General features: G+C 30.7%; 2 long non-coding RNA genes across 5 annotated transcripts in view; one reads left to right on the forward strand and one right to left on the reverse strand.

Annotated features, from left to right (window-relative positions):
• Positions 1-16898, reverse strand: part of LOC146751087 (uncharacterized) — a 38968-nt gene that overhangs the window by 19542 nt on the left and 2528 nt on the right. The gene's annotated exons all lie outside the window — the stretch shown is intronic.
• LOC146751089 (uncharacterized) lies at positions 189-16882 on the forward strand. Of its 4 annotated transcripts, none has more exons than XR_014941930.1 (3): positions 189-3231; positions 3784-10861; positions 11448-12287. It is a non-coding gene; the product is annotated as an uncharacterized LOC146751089 (long non-coding RNA). The 4 variants fall into 4 exon arrangements; XR_014941931.1 differs by having other exon boundaries at positions 189-3099; positions 4742-10861; XR_014941929.1 differs by lacking the exon at positions 189-3231 and adding an exon at positions 12547-16882 and having other exon boundaries at positions 8626-10861; positions 11448-11995.

Consider the following 16898-nt stretch of genomic DNA (forward strand, 5'->3'; position numbering starts at 1 on the left):
GAAAGTATAAAAGAAAGGAAGCAAAGGTAAGTATAAAGGAAGGGAAAGGAAGGGAATAGAAAAGAAAGGAAAGGTAGATATAATAGAAAGGAAAGCAATGTATAAGGGAAAGTCAATGTATGTAGAATTGTAAGGATAGGGAACTATATAAGAATGGAAAGGCAAGGTTAATATTAAAAATAAAATGGAATGGAACGAAAGATCTAAAGGAAAATGTTACAGAACAGAAAGGGAAGGTAGGTATAATGCAAAGGGAAGGGAATTATAAATGAAGGGAATTTATAATAGAAAGGTAAACAAAGGTAAGTATGAAAGGAAAGGAAAGTATAAATGAAAAGAGAGGCTAAGTTTAAAAATAGGAATTGAAATTAAAGTGTAAAGAAAAGGAAAGTATACAGATCAGGAAAGTATAAAGGAAAGGAAAGTATAAAGAAAAGGAAAGTATAAAGGAAGGGAAAGTATAAAAGAAAGGAAAGCAAAGGTAAGTATATTGGAAAGGATAAGAAAGTATAAATGAAAGGAATGGGTAAGTTTAAAAATAGGAATGGAAAGGAAAGTATAAGGGAATGGAAAGTATAAAGGAAGGGAAAGTATAAAAGAAAGGAAGCAAAGGTAAGTATAAAGGAAGGGAAAGGAAGGGAATAGAAAAGAAAGGAAAGGTAGATATAATGGAAAGGAAAGCAAAGTATAATGGAAAGTCAATGAATGTAGAATTGTAAGGATAGGGAAGTATATAAAAAAGGAAAGGAAAGGTTAATTTAAAAAAAAAAAAAAAGATATGGAAAGGAAGGTCTAAAGGAAAATGTTACAGAACAGAAAGGGAATGTAGGTATAATGCAAAGGAAAGGGAATTATTAAAGAAGGGAATTTATAAAAGAAAGGAAAGCAAAGGTAAGTATGAAAGGAAAGGAAAGGAAAGGAAAGTATAAATGAAAGGAGAGGCTAAGTTTAAAAATAGGAATTGAAATGAAAGTGTAAAGGAAAGGAAAGTATACAGAAAAGAAAAGGGAAAGTATAAAAGAAAGGAAAGCAAAGGTGAGTATATTGGAAATGATAAGAAAGTATAAATGAAAGGAATGGGTAAGTTTAAAAATAGGAATGGAAAGGAAAGTATAAAGGAATAGAAAGTATAAAGGAAGGGAAAGTATAAAAGAAAGGAAGCAAAGGTAAGTATAAAGGAAGGGAAAGGAAGGGAATAGAAAAGAAAGGAAAGGTAGATATAATGGAAAGGAAAGCAAAGTATAAAGGAAAGTCAATGTATGTAGAATTGTAAGGAAAGGGAAGTATATAAAAAAGGAAAAACAAGGTTAATTTAAAAAAAAAAAAAAGGAATGGAAAGGAAGGTCTAAAGGAAAATGTTACAGAACAGAAAGGGAATGTAGGTATAATGCAAATGGAAGGGAATTAAAAAGAAGGGAATTTATAAAAGAAAGGAAAGCAAAGGTAAGTATGAAAGGAAAGGAAAGGAAAGTATAAATGAAAAGAGAGGCTAAGTTTAAAAATAGGAATTGAAATGAAAGTGTAAAGGAAAGGAAAGTATACAGAAAAGGAAAGTATAAAGGAAAGGAAAGTATAAAGAAAAGGAAAGTATAAAGGAAGGGAAAGTATAAAAGAAAGGAAAGCAAAGGTAAGTATATTGGAAAGGATAAGAAAGTATAAATGAAAGGAATCAGTAAGTTTAAAAATAGGAATGGAAAGGAAAGTATAAGGGAATGGAAAGTATAAAGGAAGGGAAAGTATAAAAGAAAGGAAGCAAAAATAAGTATAAAGGAAGGGAATAGAAAAGAAAGGAAAGGTAGATATAATGGAAAGGAAAGCAAAGTATAATGGAAAGTCAGTGTATGTAGAATTGTAAGGATAGGGAAGTATATAAAAAAGGAAAGGCAAGGTTAATTTTAAAAAAAAAAAAAGGTATGGAAAGGAAGGTCTAAAGGAAAATGTTACAGAACAGAAAGGGAATGTAGGTATAATGCAAAGGGAAGGGAATTATTAAAGAAGGGAATTTATAAAAGAAAGCAAAGGTAAGTATGAAAGGAAAAAAAAGTATAAATGAAAGGAGAGGCTAAGTTTAAAAATAGGAATTGAAATGAAAGTGTAAAGGAAAAGGAAGTATACAGAAAGGGAAAGGGAAAGTATAAAAGAAAGGAAAGCAAGGGTAAGTATATTGGAAAGGATAAGAAAGTATAAATGAAAGGAATGGGTAAGTTTAAAAATAGGAATGGAAAGGAAAGTATAAGGGAATGGAAAGTATAAAGGAAGGGAAAGTATAAAAGAAAGGAAGCAAAGGTAAGTATAAAGGATGGGAAAGGAAGGGAATAGAAAAGAAAGGAAACGTAGATATAATGGAAAGGAAAGCAATGTATAAGGGAAAGTCAATGTATGTAGAATTGTAAGGATAGGGAAGTATATAAAAAAGGAAAGGCAAGGTTAATTAAAATAAAAAAAAAGGAATGAAAAGGAAGGTCTAAAGGAAAATGCTACAGAACAGAAAGGGAATGTAGGTATAATGAAAAGGGAAGGGAATTATAAAAGAAGAGAATTTATAAAAGAAAGGAAAGCAAAGGTAAGTATGAAAGGAAAGGAAGGGAAAGTATAAATGAAAGGAGAGGCTAAGTTTAAAAATAGGAATTGAAATGAAAGTGTAAAGGAAAGGAAAGTATACAGAAAATGAAAGGAAAGTATAAAAGAAAGGAAAGCAAACGTAAGTATGAAAGGAAAGTAAAGGAAAGTATAAATGAAAGGAGAGGCTAAGTTTAAAAATAGGAATTGAAATGAAAGTGTAAAGGAAAGGGGAAAGTATACAGAAAAGGAAAGTATAAAGGAAAGGAAAGTATAAAGAAAAGGAAAGGATATAGGAAGGGAAAGTATAAAAGAAAGGAAAGTAAAGGTAAGTATATTGGAAAGGTTAAGAAAGTATAAATGAAAGGAATCAGTAAGTTTAAAAATAGGAATTGAAAGGAAAGTATAAGGGAATGGAAAGTATAAAGGAAGGGAAAGTATAAAAGAAAGGAAGCAAAGGTAAGTATAAAGGAAGGGAAAGGAAGGGAATAGAAAAGAAAGGAAAGGTAGATATAATGGAAAGGAAAGCAATGTATAAGGGTAAGTCAATGTATGTAGAATTGTAAGGATAGGGAAGTATATAAAAAAGGAAAGGAAAGGTTAATTTAAAAAAAAAAAAAAAGATATGGAAAGGAAGGTCTAAAGGAAAATGTTACAGAACAGAAAGGGAATGTAGGTATAATGCAAAGGGAAGGGAATTATTAAAGATGGGAATTTATAAAAGAAAGGAAAGCAAAGGTAAGAATGAAAGGAAAGGAAAGGAAAGGAAAGTATAAATGAAAGGAGAGGCTAAGTTTAAAAATAGGAATTGAAATGAAAGTGTAAAGGAAAGGAAAGTATACAGAAAAGAAAAGGGAAAGTATAAAAGAAAGGAAAGCAAAGGTGAGTATATTGGAAATGATAAGAAAGTATAAATGAAAGGAGAGGCTAAGTTTAAAAATAGGAATGGAAAGGAAAGTATAAAGGAATAGAAAGTATAAAGGAAGGGAAAGTATAAAAGAAAGGAAGCAAAGGTAAGTATAAAGGAAGGGAAAGGAAGGGAATAGAAAAGAAAGGAAAGGTAGATATAATGGAAAGGAAAGCAAAGTATAAAGGAAAGACAATGTATGTAGAATTGTAAGGAAAGGGAAGTATATAAAAAAGGAAAGGAAAGGTTAATTTAAAAAAAAAAAAAGGAATGGAAAGAAAGGTCTAAAGGAAAATGTTACAGAACAGAAAGGGAAGGTAGGTATAATGCAAAGGGAAGGGAATTATAAAAGAAGGGAATTTATAAAAGAAAGGAAAGCAAAGGTAAGTATGAAAGGAAAGGAAAGGAAGTTATAAATGAAAGGAGAGGCTAAGTTTAAAAATAGGAATTGAAATGAAAGTGTAAAGGAAAGGAAAGTATACAGAAAAGGAAAGTATAAAGGAAAGGAAAGTATAAAGAAAAGGAAAGTATAAAGGAAGGGAAAGTATAAAAGAAAGGAAAGCAAAGGTAAGTATATTGGAAAGGATAAGAAAGTATAAATGAAAGGAATGGGTAAGTTTAAAAATAGGAATGGAAAGGAAAGTATAAGGGAATGGAAAGTATAAAGGAAGGGAAAGTATAAAAGAAAGGAAGCAAAGGTAAGTATAAAGGAAGGGAAAGGAAGGGAATAGAAAATAAAGGAAAGGTAGATATTATGGAAAGGAAAGCAATGTATAAGGGAAAGTCAATGTATGTAGAATTGTAAGGAAAGGGAAGTATATAAAAAAGGAAAGGCAAGGTTAATTTTTTAAAAAAAAAAGGTATGGAAAGGAAGGTCTAAAGGAAAATGTTACAGAACAGAAAGGGAATGTAGGTATAATGCAAAGGGAAGGGAATTATAAAAGAAGGGAATTTATAAAAGAAAGGAAAGCAAAGGTAAGTATGAAAGGAAAGGAAAGGAAAGGAAAGTATAAATGAAAGGAGAGGCTAAGTTTAAAAATAGGAATTGAAATGAAAGTGTAAAGAAAAGCGGAAAGTATACAGAAAAGGAAAGTATAACGGAAAGGAAAGTATAAAAGAATTGAAAGCAAAGGTAAGTATATTGGAAAGGATAAGAAAGTATAAATGAAATGAATGGGTAAGTTTAAAAATAGGAATGGAAAGGAAAGTATAAGGGAATGGAAAGTATAAAGGAAGGGAAAGTATAAAAGAAAGGAAGCAAAAATAAGTATAAAGGAAGGGAATAGAAAAGAAAGGAAAGGTAGATATAATGGAAAGGAAAGCAAAGTATAATGGAAAGTCAGTGTATGTAGAATTGTAAGGATAGGGAAGTATATAAAAAAGGAAAGGCAAGGTTAATTTTAAAAAAAAAAAAAGGAATGCAAAGGAAGGTCTAAAGGAAAATGTTACAGAACAGAAAGGGAATGTAGGTATAATGCAAAGGGAAGGGAATTATTAAAGAAGGGAATTTATAAAAGAAAGCAAAGGTAAGTATGAAAGGAAAAAAAAGTATAAATGAAAGGAAAGGCTAAGTTTAAAAATAGGAATTGAAATGAAAGTGTAAAGGAAAAGGAAGTATACAGAAAGGGAAAGGGAAAGTATAAAAGAAAGGAAAGCAAGGGTAAGTATATTGGAAAGGATAAGAAAGTATAAATGAAAGGAATGGGTAAGTTTAAAAATAGGAATGGAAAGGAAAGTATAAGGGAATGGAAAGTATAAAGGAAGGGAAAGTATAAAAGAAAGGAAGCAAAGGTAAGTATAAAGGATGGGAAAGGAAGGGAATAGAAAAGAAAGGAAACGTAGATATAATGGAAAGGAAAGCAATGTATAAGGGAAAGTCAATGTATGTAGAATTGTAAGGATAGGGAAGTATATAAAAAAGGAAAGGCAAGGTTAATTAAAATAAAAAAAAAGGAATGAAAAGGAAGGTCTAAAGGAAAATGCTACAGAACAGAAAGGGAATGTAGGTATAATGAAAAGGGAAGGGAATTATAAAAGAAGAGAATTTTTAAAGAAAGGAAAGCAAAGGTAAGTATGAAAGGAAAGGAAGGGAAAGTATAAATGAAAGGAGAGGCTAAGTTTAAAAATAGGAATTGAAATGAAAGTGTAAAGGAAAGGAAAGTATACAGAAAATAAAAGGAAAGTATAAAAGAAAGGAAAGCAAACGTAAGTATGAAAGGAAAGTAAAGGAAAGTATAAATGAAAGGAGAGGCTAAGTTTAAAAATAGGAATTGAAATGAAAGTGTAAAGGAAAGGGGAAAGTATACAGAAAAGGAAAGTATAAAGGAAAGGAAAGTATAAAGAAAAGGAAAGGATATAGGAAGGGAAAGTATAAAAGAAAGGAAAGTAAAGGTAAGTATATTGGAAAGGTTAAGAAAGTATAAATGAAAGGAATCAGTAAGTTTAAAAATAGGAATTGAAAGGAAAGTATAAGGGAATGGAAAGTATAAAGGAAGGGAAAGTATAAAAGAAAGGAAGCAAAGGTAAGTATAAAGGAAGGGAAAGGAAGGGAATAGAAAAGAAAGGAAAGGTAGATATAATGGAAAGGAAAGCAATGTATAAGGGTAAGTCAATGTATGTAGAATTGTAAGGATAGGGAAGTATATAAGAAAGGAAAGGCAAGGTTAATTTAAAAAAAAAAAAGGAATGGAAAGAAAGGTCTAAAGGAAAATGTTACAGAACAGAAAGGGAATGTAGGTATAATGCAAAGGAAAGGGAATTATAAAAGAAGGGAATTTATAAAAGAAAGGAAAGCAAAGGTAAGTATGAAAGGAAAGGAAAGGAAAGTATAAATGAAAGGAGAGGCTAAGTTTAAAAACAGGAAGTGAAATGAAAGTGTAAAGGAAAAGAAATTATACAGAAAGGGAATGGGAAAGGGAAAGTATAAAAGAAAGGAAAGCAAAGGTAAGTATATTGGAAAGGATAAGAAAGTATAAATGAAAGGAATGGGTAAGTTTAAAAATAGGAATGGAAAGGAAAGTATAATGGAATGGAAAGTATAAAGGAAGGGAAAGAATAAAAGAAAGGAAGCAAAGGTAAGTATAAAGGAAGGGAAAGGAAGGGAATAGAAAAGAAAGGAAAGGTAGATATAATGGAAAGGAGAGCAAAGTATAATGGAAAGTCAATGTATGTAGAATTGTAAGGATAGGGAAGTATATAAAAAAGGAAAAGAAAGGTTAATTTTAAAAAAAAAAAAGATATGGAAAGGAAGGTCTAAAGGAAAAAGTTTCAGAACAGAAAGGGAATGTAGGTATAATGCAAAGGGAAGGGAATTATTAAAGAAGGGAATTTATAAAGAAAGGAAAGCAAAGGTAAGTATGAAAGGAAAGGAAAGGAAAGTATAAATGAAAGGAGAGGCTAAGTTTAAAAATAGGAATTGAAATGAAAGTGTAAAGGAAAGGAAAGTATACAGAAATGGAAAGGGAAAATATAAAAGAAAGGAAAGCAAAGGTGAGTATATTGGAAATGATAAGAAAGTATAAATGAAAGGAATGGGTAAGTTTAAAAATAGGAATGGAAAGGAAAGTATAAGGGAATGGAAAGTATAAAGGAAGGGAAAGTATAAAAGAAAGGAAGCAAAGGTAAGTATAAAGGAAGGGAAAGGAAGGGAATAGAAAAGAAAGAAAAGGTAGATATAATGGAAAGGAAAGCAATGTATAAAGGAAAGTCAATGTATGTAGAATTGTAAGGAAAGGGAAGTATATAAAAAAGGAAAGGCAAGGTTAATTTAAAAAATATAAAAAGGAATGGAAAGGAAGGTCTAAAGGAAAATGTTACAGAACAGAAAGGGAATGTAGGTATAATGCAAAGGGAAGGGAATTATAAAAGAAGGGAATTTATAAAAGAAAGGAAAGCAAAGGTAAGTATGAAAGGAAAGGAAAGGAAAGTATAAATGAAAGGAGAGGCTAAGTTTAAAAATAGGAAGTGAAATGAAAGTGTAAAGGATAGGAAAGTATACAGAAAAGGAAAGTATAAAGGAAAGGAAAGTATAAAGAAAAGGACAGTATAAAGGAAGGGAAAGTATAAAAGAAAGGAAAGCAAAGGTAAGTATATTGGAAAGGATAAGAAAGTATAAATGAAAGGAATGGGTAAGTTTAAAAATAGGAATGGAAAGGAAAGTATAAGGGAATGGAAAGTATAAAGGAAGGGAAAGTATAAAAGAAAGGAAGCAAATGTAAGAATAAAGGAAGGGAAAGGAAGGGAATAGAAAAGAAAGGAAAGGTAGATATAATGGAAAGGAAAGCAGTGTATAAGGGAAAGTCAATGTATGTGGAATTGAAAGGATAGGGAACTATATAAGAATGGAAAGGCAAGGTCAATTTAAAAAAAAAAAAAGAATGGAAAGAAAGGTCTAAAGGAAAATGTTACAGAACAGAAAGGGAAGGTAGGCATAATGCAAAGGGAAGGGAATTATAAAAGAAGGGAATTTATAAAAGAAAGGAAAACAAAGGTAATTATGAAAGGAAAGGAAAGGAAAGTATAAATGAAAAGAGAGACTAAATTTAAAAATTGGAATTGAAATGAAAGTGTAAAGGAAAGTAAAGTATACAGAAAAGGAAAGTATAAAGGAAAGGAAAGTATATAGAAAAGGAAAGTATAAAGGAAGGGAAAGTATAAAAGAAAGGAAAGCAAAGGTAAGTATATTTGAAAGGATAAGAAAGTATAAATGAAAGGAATGGGTAAGTTTAAAAATAGGAATGGAAAGGAAAGTATAAGGGAATGGAAAGTATAAAGGAAGGGAAAGTATAAATGTAAGGAAGAAAAGGTCAGTATAAAGGAAGGGAAAGGAAGGGAATAGAAAAGAAAGGAAAGGTAGATATAATGGAAAGGAAAGCAAAGTATAAAGGAAAGTCAATGTATGTAGAATTATAAGGAAACGGAAGTATATAAAAAAAGAAAGGCAAGGTTAATTTAAAAAAAAAAAAAAGGAATGGAAAGGAAGGTCTAAAAAAAAATGTTACAGAACAGAAAGGGAAGGTAGGTATAATGCAAGGGGAAGGGAATTATAAAAGAAGGGAATTTATAAAACAAAGGAAAGCAAAGGTAAGTATGAAAGGAAAGGAAAGTATAATTGAAAAGAGGCTAAGTTTAAAGATAGGAATTGAAATGAAAGTGTAAAGGAAAGGAACGTATACAGAAAAGGAAAGTATAAAGGAAAGGAAAGTATAAAGAAAAGGAAAGTATATAGGAAGGGAAACTATAAAAGAAAGGAAAGGAAAGGTAAGTATATTGGAAAGGATAAGAAAGTATAAATGAAAGGAATGGGTAAGTTTAAAAATAGGAATGGAAAGGAAAGTATAAGGGAATGGAAAGTATAAAGGAAGGGAAAGTATAAAAGAAAGGAAGCAAAGGTAAGTATAAAGGAAGGGAAAGGAAGGGAATAGAAAATAAAGGAAAGGTAGATATAATGGAAAGGAAAGCAATGTATAAGGGAAAGTCAATGTATGTAGAATTGTAAGGAAAGGGAAGTATATAAAAAAGGAAAGGCAAGGTTAATTTTTTAAAAAAAAAAGGTATGGAAAGGAAGGTCTAAAGGAAAATGTTACAGAACAGAAAGGGAATGTAGGTATAATGCAAAGAGAAGGGAATTATAAAAGAAGGGAATTTATAAAAGAAAGGAAAGCAAAGGTAAGTATGAAAGGAAAGGAAAGTATAAATGAAGGGAGATGCTAAGTTTAAAAATAGGAATTGAAATGAAAGTGTAAAGGAAAGGAAAGTATACAGAAAAGGAAATTATAAAGGAAAGGAAAGTATATAGAAAAGGAAAGTATAAACGAAGGGAAAGTATAAAAGAAAGGAAAGCAAAGGTGAGTATATTGGAAATGATAAGAAAGTATAAATGAAAGGAATGGGTAAGTTTAAAAACAGGAATGGAAGGGAAAGTATGAGGGAATGGAAAGTATAAAGGAAGGGAAAGTATAAAAGAAAGGAAGCAAAGGTAAGTATAAAGGAAGGGAAAGGAAGGGAATAGAAAAGAAAGGAAAGGTAGATATAATGGAAAGGAAAGCAAAGTATAATGGAAAGTCAATGTATGTAGAATTGTAAGGATAGGGAAGTATATAAAAAAGGAAAGGAAAGGTTAATTTAAAAAAAAAAAAAGGAATGGAAAGGAAGGTCTAAAGGAAAATGTTACAGAACAGAAAGGGAATGTAGGTATAATGCAAAGGGAAGGGAATTATTAAAGAAGGGAATTTATAAAAGAAAGGAAAGCAAAGGTAAGTATGAAAGGAAAGGAAAGGAAAGGAAAGTATAAATGAAAGGAGAGGCTAGGTTTAAAATAGGAATTGAAATGAAAGTGTAAAGGAAAGGAAAGTATACAGAAATGGAAAGGGAAAATATAAAAGAAAGGAAAGCAAAGGTGAGTATATTGGAAATGATAAGAAAGTATAAATGAAAGGAATGGGTAAGTTTAAAAATAGGAATGGAAGGGAAAGTATAAGGGAATGGAAAGTATAAAGGAAGGGAAAGTATAAAAGAAAGGAAGCAAAGGTAAGTATAAAGGAAGGGAAAGGAAGGGAATAGAAAAGGAAAGGTAGATATAATGGAAAGGAAAGCAAAGTATAATGGAAAGTCAACGTATGTAGAATTGTAAGGATAGGGAAGTATATAAAAAAGGAAAGGAAAGGTTAATTTTAAAAAAAAAAAAAGATATGGAAAGGAAGGTCTAAAGGAAAATGTTACAGAACAGAAAGGGAATGTAGGTATAATGCAAAGGGAAGGGAATTATTAAAGAAGGGAATTTATAAAAAAAAGGAAAGCAAAGGTAAGTATGAAAGGAAAGGAAAGGAAAATATAAATGAAAGGAGACGCTAAGTTTAAAAATAGGAATTGAAATGAAAGTGTAAAGAAAAGGAAAGTATACAGAAATGGAAAGGGAAAATATAAAAGAAAGGAAAGCAAAGGTGAGTATATTGGAAATGATAAGAAAGTATAAATGAAAGGAATGGGTAAGTTTAAAAATAGGAATGGAAAGGAAAGTATAAGGGAATGGAAAGTATAAAGGAAGGGAAAGTATAAAAGAAAGGAAGCAAAGGTAAGTATAAAGGAAGGGAAAGGAAGGGAATAGAAAAGAAAGGAAAGGTAGATATAATGGAAAGGAAAGCAAAGTATAAAGGAAAGTCAATGTATGTAGAATTGTAAGGAAAGGGAAGTATATAAAAAAGGAAAGGCAAGGTTAATTTAAAAAAATAAAAAAGGAATGGAAAGGAAGGTCTAAAGGAAAATGTTACAGAACAGAAAGGGAAGGTAGGTATAATGCGAAGGGAAGGGAATTATAAAAGAAGGGAATTTATAAAACAAAGGAAAGCAAAGGTAAGTATGAAAGGAAAGGAAAGGAAAGTATAAATGAAAAGAGAGGTTAAGTATAAAATTGGAATTGAAATGAAAGTGTAAAGGAAAGGAAAGTATACAGATCAGAAAAGTATAAAGGAAAGGAAAGTATAAAGAAAAGGAAAGTATAAAGGAAGGGAAAGTATAAAAGAAAGGAAAGCAAAGGTAAGTATATTGGAAAGGATAAGAAAGTATAAATGAAAGGAATGGGGAAGTTTAAAAATAGGAATGGAAAGGACAGTATAAGGGAATGGAAAGTATAAAGGAAGGGAAAGTACAAAAGAAAGGAAGCAAAGGTAAGTATAAAGGAAGGGAAAGGAAGGGAATAGAAAAGAGAGGAAAAGTAGATATAATGGAAAGGAAAGCAAAGTATAATGGAAAGTCAATGTATGTAGAATTGTAAGGATAGGGAAGTATATAAAAAAGGAAAGGCAAGGTTAATTTAAAAAAAAAAAAAGGTATGGAAAGGAAAGTCTAAATGATAATGTTACAGAACAGAAAGGGAATGTAGGTATAATGCAAAGGGAAGGGAATTATAAAAGAAGGGAATTTATAAAAGAAAGGAAAGCAAAGGTAAGTATAAAAGGAAAGGAAAGTATAAATGAAAGGAAAGGCTAAGTTTAAAAATAGGAATTGAAATGAAAGTGTAAAGGAAAGGAAAGTATACAGAAAAGGAAAGTATAAAGGAAAGGAAAGTATAAAGAAAAGGAAAGTATAAAGGAAGGGAAAGTATAAAAGAAAGGAAAGCAAAGGTAAGTATATTGGAAAGGATAAGAAAGTATAAATGAAAGGAATGGGTAAGTTTAAAAATAGGAATGGAAAGGAAAGTATAAGGGAATGGAAAGTATAAAGGAAGGGAAAGTATAAAAGAAAGGAAGCAAAGGTAAGTATAAAGGAAGGGAAAGGAAGGGAATAGAAAAGAAAGGAAAGGTAGATATAATGGAAAGGAAAGCAATGTATAAAGGAAAGTCAATGTATGTAGAATTGTAAGGATAGGGAAGTATATAAAAAAGGAAAGGAAAGGTTAATTTAAAAAAAAAAAAAAGGAATGGAAAGGAAGGTCTAAAGGAAAATGTTACAGAACAGAAAGGGAATGTAGGTATAATGCAAAGGGAAGGGAATTATTAAAGAAGGGCATTTATAAAAGAAAGGAAAGCAAAGGTAAGTATGAAAGTAAAGGAAAGGAAAGGAAAGTATAAATGAAAGGAGAGGCTAAGTTTAAAAATAGGAATTGAAATGAAAGTGTAAAGGAAAGCGGAAAGTATACAGAAAAGGAAAGTATAACGGAAAGGAAAGTATAAAAGAATGGAAAGCAAAGGTAAGTATATTGGAAAGGATAAGATAGTATAAATGAAAGGAATGGGTAAGTTTAAAAATAGGAATGGAAAGGAAAGTATAAAGGAATGGAAAGTATAAAGGAAGGGAAAGTATAAAAGAAAGGAAGCAAAAATAAGTATAAAGGAAGGGAATAGAAAAGAAAGGAAAGGTAGATATAATGGAACGGAAAGCAAAGTATAATGGAAAGTCAGTGTATGTAGAATTGTAAGGATAGGGAAGTATATAAAAAAGGAAAGGCAACGTTAATTTTAAAAAAAAAAAAAGGTATGGAAAGGGAGGTCTAAAGGAAAATGTTACAGAACAGAAAGGGAATGTAGGTATAATGCAAAGGGAAGGGAATTATTAAAGAAGGGAATTTATAAAAGAAAGCAAAGGTAAGTATGAAAGGAAAGGAAAGTATAAATGAAAGGAAAAGCTAAGTTTAAAAATAGGAATTGAAATGAAAGTGTAAAGGAAAAGGAAGTATACAGAAAGGGAAAGGGAAAGTATAAAAGAAAGGAAAGCAAGGGTAAGTATATTGGAAAGGATAAGAAAGTATAAATGAAAGGAATGGGTAAGTTTAAAAATAGGAATGGAAAGGAAAGTATAAGGGAATGGAAAGTATAAAGGAAGGGAAAGTATAAAAGAAAGGAAGCAAAGGTAAGTATAAAGGAAGGGAAAGGAAGGGAATAGAAAAGAAAGGAAAGGTAGATATAATGTAAAGGAAAGCAATGTATAAGGGAAAGTCAATGTATGTAGAATTGTAAGGATAGGGAAGTATATAAGAAAGGAAAGGCAAGGTTAATTTAAAAAAAATGAAAGGAATGGAAAGAAAGGTCTAAAGGAAAATGTTACAGAACAGAAAGGGAAGGTAGGTATAATGCAAAGGGAAGGTAATTATAAAAGAAGGGAATTTATAATAGAATGGAAAGCAAAGGTAAGTATGAAAGGAAAGGAAATTATAAATGAAGGGAGAGGCTATGATTAAAAATAGGAATTGAAATGAAAGTGTAAAGGAAAGGAAAGTATAAAGAAAAGGAAACTATAAAGGAAAGGAAAGTATAAAGAAAAGGAAAGTATATAGGAAGGGAAAGTATAAAAGAAAGGAAAGCAAAGGTAAGTATAAAGGATGGGAAAGGAAGGGAATAGAAAAGAAAGGAAAGGTAGATATAATGGAAAGGAACGCAATGTATAATGGAAAGTCAATGTATGTAGAATTGTAAGGATAGGGAAGTATATAAAAAAGGAAAGGAAAGGTTAATAAAAAAAAAAAAAAAGGAATGGAAAGGAAGGTCTAAAGGAAAATGTTAAAGAACAAAAAGGGAATGTAGGTATAATACAAAGGGAAGGGAATTATTAAAGAAGGGAATTTATTAAAAAAAGGAAAGCAAAGGTAAGTATAAAAGGAAAGGGAAGGAAAGTATAAATGAAAGGAGAGGCTATGTTTAAAAATAGGAATTGAAATGAAAGTGTAAAGGAAAGGAAAGTATACAGAAAAGGAAAGTATAAAGGAAAGTAAAGTATAAAGAAAAGGAAAGTATATAGGAAGGGAAAGTATAAAAGAAAGGAAAGCAAAGGTAAGTATAAAGGATGGGAAAGGAAGGGAATAGAAAAGAAAGGAAAGGTAGATATAATGGAAAGGAACGCAATGTATGAAGGAAAGTCACTGTATGTAGAATTGTAAGATAGGGAAGTATATAAAAAAGGAAAGGAAACTTAATTTAAAAAAAAAAGGAATGGAAAGGAAGGTCTAAAGGAAAATGTTACAGAACAGAAAGGGAAGGTAGGTATAATGCAAAGGGAAGGGAATTATATAAGAAGGGAATTTATAAAAGAAAGGAAAGCAAAAGTAAGTATGAAAGGAAAGGAAAGTATAAATGAAAGGAAAGGCTAAGTTTAAAAATCGGAATTGAAATGAAAGTGTAAAGGAAAAGAAAGTATACAGAAAGGGAAATGGAAAGTATAAAAGAAAGGAAAGCAAGGGTAAGTATATTGGAAAGGATAAGAAAGTATAAATGAAAGGAATGGGTAAGTTTAAAAATAGGAATGGAAAGGAAAGTATAAGGGAATGGAAAGTATAAAGGAAGGGAAAGTATAAAAGAAAGGAAGCAAAGGTAAGTATAAAGGAAGGGAAAGGAAGGGAATAGAAAAGAAAGGAAAGGTAGATATAATGGAAAGGAAAGCAATGTATAATGGAAAGTCAATGTATGTAAAATTGTAAGGATAGGGAAGTATATAAGAAAGGAAAGGCAAGGTTAATTTAAAAAAAAAATAAAGGAATGGAAAGAAAGGTCTAAAGGAAAATGTTACAGAACAGAAAGGGAAGGTAGGTATAATGCAAAGGGAAGGGAATTATAAATGAAGGGAATTTATAATAGAAAGGAAAGCAAAGGTAAGTATGAAAGGAAAGGAAAGTATAAATGAAGGGAGAGGCTAAGTTTAAAAATAGGAATTGAAATGAAAGTGTAAAGGAAAGGGGAAATTATACAGAAAAGGAAAGTATAAAGAAAAGGAAAGTATATAGGAAGGGAAAGTATAAAAGAAAGGAAAGCAAAAGTAAGTATATTGGAAAGGATAAGAAAGTATAAATGAAAGGAATGGGTAAGTTTAAAAATAGGAATTGAAAGGAAAGTAAAAGGGAATGGAAAGTATAAAGGAAGGGAAAATATAAAAGAAAGGAAGCAAAGGTAATTATAAAGGAAGGGAAAGGAAGGGAATAGAAAAGAAAGGAAAGGTAGATATAATGGAAAGGAAAGCAATGTATAAGGGAAAGTCAATGTATGTAGAATTGTAAGGATAGGGAAGTATATAAAAAAGGAAAGGAAAGGTTAATTAAAATAAAAAAAAAGGAATGGAAAGGAAGGTCTAAAGGAAAATGCTACAGAACAGAAAGGGAATGTAGGTATAATGAAAAGGGAAGGGAATTATAAAAGAAGGGAATTTATAAAAGAAAGGAAAGCAAAGGTAAGTATGAAAGGAAAGGAAACGAAAGTATAAATGTAAGGAGAGGCTAAGTTTAAAAATAGGAATTGAAATGAAAGTGTAAAGGAAAGGGGAAAGTATACAGAAAATGAAAGTATAAAGGAAAGGAAAGTATAAAGAAAAGGAAAGTATATAGGAAGGGAAAGTATAAAAGAAAGGAAAGCAGAGGTAAGTATAAAGGATGGGAAAGGAAGGGAATAGAAAAGAAAGGAAAGGTAGATATAATGGAAAGAAAAGCAATGTATAAGGGAAAGTCAATGTATGTAGAATTGTAAGGAAAGGGAAGTATATAAAAAAGGAAAGGCAAGGTTAATTTAAAAAAAAAAAAAAGGAATGGAAAGAAAGGTCTAAAGGAAAATGTTAAAGAACAAAAAGGGAAGGTAGGTATAATGCAAAGGGAAGGGAATTATTAAAGAAGGGAATTTATAAAAGAAAGGAAAGCAAAGGTAAGTATGAAAGGAAAGGAAAGTATAAATGAAAGGAAAGGCTAAGTTTAAAAATAGGAATTGAATTGAAAGTGTAAAGGAAAGGAAAGTATACAGAAAAGGAAAGTATAAAAGAAAGGAAAGTATAAAGAAAAGGAAAGTATATAGGAAGGGAAAGTATAAAAGGAAGGAAAGCAAAGGTAAGTATATTGGAAAGGATAAGAAAGAATAAATGAAAGGAATGGGTAAGTTTAAAAATAGGAATGGAAAGGAAAGTATTAAGGAATGGAAAGTATTATGGAAGGGAAAGTATAAAAGAAAGGATCAAAGGTAAGTATAAAGGAAGGGAAAGGAAGGGAATAGAAAAGAAAGGAAAGGTAGATATTATGGAAAGGAAAGCAATGTATAAGGGAAAGTCAATGTATGTAGAATTGTAAGGATAGGGAAGTATATAAGAAAGGAAAGGCAAGGTTAATTTAAAAAAAAAAAAAAGTAATGGAAAGGAAGGTCTAAAGGAAAATGTTACAGAACCGAAAGGGAATGTAGGTATAATGCAAGGGGAAGGGAATTAAAATAGAAGGGAATTTATAAAAGAAAGGAAACCAAGGTAAGTATGAAAGGGAAGGAAAGGAATGTATAAATGAAAGGAAAGGGTAAGCAATGTATAAAGGAAAGTCAATGTATGTAGAATTGTAAGGATATGGAAGTATATAAAAAAGGAAAGGGGAGGTTAATTTTTAAAAAAAGGAATGGAAAAGAAGGTGTAAAGGAAACTGCTAAGGAACATAAAGGGAAGGTAGGTATAATGCAAAGGAAGGGAATTATAAAAGAAGGGAATTTATAAAAGAAGGAAAGCAAAGGAAAGTATGAAAGGAAAGGGAAGGAAAGGGAAGGAAAGGGAAGGAAAGGGAAGGAAAGGGAAGGAAAGGGAAGGAAAGGGAAGGAAAGGGAAGGAAAGGGAAGGAAAGGGAAGGAAAGGAAAGGAAAGGAAAGGAAAGGAAAGGAAAGGAAAGGAAAGGAAAGGAAAGGAAAGGAAAGGAAAGGAAAGGAAAGGAAAGGAAAGGAAAGGAAAGGAAAGGAAAGGAAAGGAAATCAATAAAAAAGAATGAGATAATGGGAAGAAAAATGGGAAGAAAATGAAAATTAAAAAGAAAGCAAGAGAGAAGAAAAATAAAATGAAGATAGGGAATAAAGGGGTAAAGTAAAATAAATAGGGAAAAAAGCAATCATAAAGGGATATAAAAAAATGAGAGCAATAAATAGAGGGAAGGAAAGGGGGAAGAAAATAGAATAAGAACATTAAATATTGAAGAAAAGGAAAAAAGAACAGTAATGGGAGA

This window comes from Coturnix japonica, unplaced genomic scaffold, assembly GCF_054131305.1.
Source record: "Coturnix japonica strain WE unplaced genomic scaffold, WE-NBRP24 Scf141, whole genome shotgun sequence".
In the NCBI taxonomy this organism is placed as follows: Eukaryota; Metazoa; Chordata; class Aves; order Galliformes; family Phasianidae; genus Coturnix; species Coturnix japonica.